Consider the following 5503-nt stretch of genomic DNA (forward strand, 5'->3'; position numbering starts at 1 on the left):
ATATTTAAGCAAGACACAGTGACCCCCAAAATTGGAGATCATTAAAGACCAGAGTAACAGCATGTAGGCACTATTTCTCAAATTGAAGTATATAAAATATGTAAAAAAAATACATTTAATTGCATGCTGAAGCAATAAAATAATTAAATATTTTATCTTGTTTCATAATTTTAAACAGGGATTTAGCACAATACGAAAACTATATTATTCATGTGATGAAAAAAAGATAATCTTTATTCTAATTTTAACTCAGAAATTATTATGCTTTTAATTTAACAATTTTACTGAAAGGTAAATGAGGTAAGGAGGACAGATTGTAATTTCCTAATATTGCTATGGTAACTTACATAGAAATAGTTGTTAGTCACCAAAAATCAGAAAAATCTCCAAGTTCTAAAGATAGTTACTTTCTTAGTGACACAAATTATTATGTAATACAGTTCACCCTTGAACAAGGGTTCAAACTGCAGGGGTTCACTTATATGGAGATTTTCTTCTGCCTCTGAAACACAGAGACAGCAAAATCCACCTCTCCTCTTCCTCCTCAGTCTAATCAACCTGAAGATAATGAAGATGAAGACCTTTTTGAGAATCCACTTGTGCTTTATGAAAACTCAATATATTTTTCCTGATGATTTTCTTTCTAACAGCTACATTTCTCTAGCTTACTTTGTCATAAGAACACTGTATACAATAATGCAGCACAAATAAAATAGGTTTTAATTGACTGTTTATGTTATCAGGAAAGCTTCCAGTCAATGGTGGGTTATTAGTAGCTAAGATGGGGAAATCAAAATCTATACTCAGATTTTCAACTGCGCAGAGATTAGAGTCCCTAACCCCCACATTATTCATGGGCAACTATAATTATTTACTAAATACAAACAATTTATTATAAAAATGAAATAGAAGATCCATATGTATAACAAGTTCAATTTGTTATAATGTGACTATAGAGGAAACATACAACATACGAACAACAATCTTTTTTCCTATTTATGCAAAAAAAATTATATAGGATTTTAGGGATTAAGTAAATAATTTTTTTCCCAGACAATACTGTTTGAGATTGTAAATTAGATACAACTACCTTAAGTAACTCTGAAGAAATTAAATTTTAAATATTAATTTACATATAAGTATATGTATACATATATACATGCAATTTACACATTTTTTAAACTGGTCTTTTTCCATTAAAGCTACCTTAATCTTACATCATACTTTTTTTTATCAAGAGTAGGACCCCAAGGGAAATGAGAAATTCACTATCAGAAGTCTTACCTGCATTGTAATTTTTAAGTATCTTCTTTTTATGTTCCAAGATTTGGTATCAAAGTCTATGTATAAAAAAGTAATAAATAAAATTGTTTTTAATAGTAAAATAAAAAATACCAAGCATACTAAATTCTGAAACCATTCAGGTAATATCAGCACTAATATCGAAACTTTAATGTCCCATACACTTCAAATTTTTAAGGTTTATAAGCTTATTAACCTTTTAATTAAAGAAGAAAAAAAGTGAAGTACTCAGAAAGGGAGGGAGCACAGCTCAGTAAATTAACTATAGTTAGCTGGACATCGTGCAAAGTGTCCTGCACTCAGAACAAGTTCTTTCTCTTTATCCAATAGTTATTTGTGTTCAGACAAGTTGCTTCTCTTAGGCTCCATGGTTTCTTTTAAAAAATAAGGATTTTGCTACCTTACTTCACTAGGTTGTTAGAAAGATGTAATGAGATTACAAGCTTAAATCTTCAGAGAAATAGTAAAGCAATGGAATAATTTATTCTTGGACTTTGTTGCTGAAATTATTTTGGAGTCCCAAATAAAGCTTAATGTGTATTTTCCCATAGGTTCTAATATTCAAATCTTGCAGCTTTCAGAAAATGTTAAGTGCTAATTTTGCTTATTAGTTGTATTTATTGTGGCTTGTACTTCAGGGCATTTTAGCTAATTCATAACTTATAACTATAAATAAATATATTATTATCTCATTAAAATAGGTAAAATAATTGTCCCCTGTTACTGAGCTCAACAATCACACCAAGGGCAGAAAATTAACAGGTGTCAAAACCTGGCTTGGACAACTACCACTCCTTTCCATCTCCTCAAACTCTGAGCCAGTAGATCTGTGCTAGGATTCTGGATCTCCATGGTCGTCTCCAACTAACATACAAGACAAAACCCTGCTTTTATTGTTTTCAGGTCCATGAAGGAAATGCATGTTGACATTTTCCCATTTCTAAGACATGTAATAACATGTTTTCATGTAACATCCCATATGTTACTCAGCTGTGTTCTCATTTTATAGATTACCGTACATCAGTAGTTTTATAGTGATAGTCACAATTTCAATATTAGGTCTCTCCTGTTTGGGTTTGACTCACGCTGCTTCCTTGGAGCTGGTCAATAAATAGTCAAATGGCCTTCCAGGGACAATGCAAAATATAGAATGCTTTATGAATTTGTGTGCCATCCTTAGGCAGCAGCCATGCTTATGCTTATCTGCTCTATATTGATCCAATTTTATTTGTTTTGTTTTTTGTTTTTTTGGGACGGAGTTTCGCTCTTGTTACCCAGGCTGGAATGCAATGGCGCAATCTCGGCTCACCGCAACCTCCGCCTCCCAGGTTCAGGCAATTCTCCTGCCTCAGCCTCCTGAGTAGCTGGGATTACAGGCACGCACCACCATGCCCAGCTAATGTTTTGTATTTTTAGTAGAGACGGGGTTTCACCGTGTTGACCAGGATGGTCTCGATCTCTTGACCTCGTGATCCACCCGCCTCGGCCTCCCAAAGTGCTGGGATTACAGGCGTGAGCCACCGCGCCCGGCTATTGATCCAATTTTAAAGCATGTGCTGCTGAAACAAGTACAAAGCCCTGTTTCATACACGGATACTCATGAGTCATAGATGAAGCTTATCTCTGTTAAATCCAACTCACCTACTTTAGATTCAGAGAATTGTACTGAATGGCTTCCTATGAGGTAGAATTTTAAAATATATTTAAAACTTGAGATAGTAGAGATGCAAATAGCCTGGGAGATTTTTATTGTATGAGAAATGGATTACTCGAGGGGCCAACTGCAAGTTGGTTCTTAGTGCTCTGTGGAACGATAACGTGGAACCTTCTGCTATCTAACCAAAGTTGCTGCACAGGATATAAAAAAGCCTCAAGGTACAAATCTAGGAAAGGAACTCTAATCTTTTCCTGCAACATTATTTGAACATCTCTGACTGGTGAGAACAATCTTAACTAATATTTGTTAGAAAAAAGACAAACACGAGTCTCAAAGGATAACTTACCATGAAGGCCTAGGGTAAGTCTAGCTAAGATGTTGGCTCCAAATAATGTTTTTAGTTTAGGGGTAGGATCAATTTGCTCAGAATTTGTGTGGGTAAAGCTAGAAGGCCTGACTCTCAGAGCAGGGTGCTGGCAACAATGGCTGAGCATAAGTACATAAACTAATAAACACCATAGCTTTGAACTCTATGTATGACTCACCATGGAAACTGACGGGTCTGAATCAGTGAAGGCATCCTGGTGGCAAAGGTCAATCATTATCAGATTAGAACCAGTTACAATGCAACAATACGGCAAGTGAATCCATGAAAACCACAGAATTATTAGAATGGCCTTTTGTTCTCCTTCATTTGACTTGTAAAGAAAAATTGCCTCCCTTGGACTTAGAAAACATTCAGTGCTATCCCCATCAAGTTACCAATGACCTTCACAGAACTGGAAAAAACAACTTTAAACTTCATATAGAATCACAAGAGACCCTGCATAGCCAAGACAAACCTAAGCAAAAAGAACAAAGCCGGAGGCATCACACTGCCAGACTTCAAACTATACTATAAGTCTACAGTAATCAAAACTGCATGGTACTGGTACCAAAACAGACACATAGACCAATGGAACAGAACAGAGACCCCAGAAGAAACACCACACACTACAACCATCTGATCTTTGACAAACCCAGCAAAAACAAGCAATGGGGAAAGGACTCCATGTTTAATAAATGGTGTTGGGAAAACTGGCTAGCAATGTGCAGAAAGCAGAAACTGGACCCCTACCTGTCACCTTACATTAAAATTAACTCCAGATGGATCAAAGATTTAAACATAAAACCTAACACCGTAGAAATACTAGGAGAAAACATAGGCAAAACGATCCAGGACATAGGCATAGGCAAGGACTTCAGGACTAAAACACCAAAGGCAATGGCAGTAAAAGCCAGGATAGACAAATGGGATCTAATTAAACTCCAGAGCTTCTGTACAGCAAAAGAAACCATCATTAGAGTGAATCGGCAACCAACAGAATGGGAAAAAATTTTTGCAATCTACCCATCTGACAAAGAGCTAATATCCAGAATCTACAAAGAACTAAAACAGATATACAAGAAAAAAACAAACAACCCCATTCAAAAGCGGGTGAAGGATATGAACAGACACTTTTCAAAAGAAGACATATATGAGGCCAACAAACATATGAAAAAATGTTCATCATCACTGGTCATCAGAGAAATGTAAATCAAAACCACACTGAGATATCATCTCACACCAGTTAGAATGGCGATCATTAAAAAATCTGGAGACAACAGATGCTGGAGAGGATGTGGATAAATAGGGACACTCTTACACAATTGGTGGGAGTGTAAATTAGTTCAACCATTGTGGAAGACATTGTGGCGATTTCTCAAGGATCTAGAAATAGAAATTCCATTTGACCCAGCAATCCCATTATTGGGTATATACCCAAAGAACTATAAATCATTCTACTGTAAAGACACATGCACACGTATGTTCATTGCAGCCCTGTGTACAATAGCAAAGACCTGGAACCAACCCAATGCCCATCAATGATAGAATGGACAAAGAAAATGTGGTACATATACACCATGGAATACTACCCAGCCATAAAAAACAATGAGTTTGTGTCCTTTGCAGGGACTTGGATGAAACTGGAAACCATCATTCTCAGCAAACTGACCCAAGAACAGAAAGCCAAGCACCATATGTTCTTACTCATAAGTGGGTGTTGAACAATGAGAACATGTGGACTCAGGGTAGGGGCATCACACACAGGGGACAGTTGGGTAGGGGGGAGACAATGGGGGGGTGGGGAGGGAGGGGACGGTGGGGAGGGATAACATGGGGAGATATGCCAGATATAGTATGCACCTAAAGTAAAATAAATAAATAAATAAATCAGAAAAGAAAAAGAAAAATAAGAAAACATCTTAACTTCTGGGACAATTCAAAGAAGGAAGAAAACACAGGAGATAGCCCTAGGGGAGAATACAAGATTTTCTGCTAAATTGAACATTTAAGACCCAATAACTAATTAGAAAAGTCAAGGCAAGTATGGTGGCTAGCACTTCGAGAGACTGAGGCAGGAGGATTGCTTGTGCTCAGGAGTTCAAGACAAGCCTGGGCAACATAGTGAGACCTTGCCTCTTAAAAAAAAAAAAAAAAAAAAAAAAAAAAAAAAAAAAAAA

At 36.3% G+C, this 5503-nt stretch overlaps 1 pseudogene; it reads right to left on the reverse strand.

Annotated features, from left to right (window-relative positions):
• Window positions 1-2441: 2441 nt before the first annotated feature.
• LOC116554245 lies at window positions 2442-2535 on the reverse strand (annotated as a pseudogene).
• Between the last annotated feature and the right edge of the window lie 2968 nt (window positions 2536-5503).

Source organism: Sapajus apella, unplaced genomic scaffold (genome assembly GCF_009761245.1).
Source record: "Sapajus apella isolate SASKATOON/1434 unplaced genomic scaffold, GSC_monkey_1.0 scaffold13, whole genome shotgun sequence".
Classification (NCBI taxonomy): Eukaryota; Metazoa; Chordata; class Mammalia; order Primates; family Cebidae; genus Sapajus; species Sapajus apella.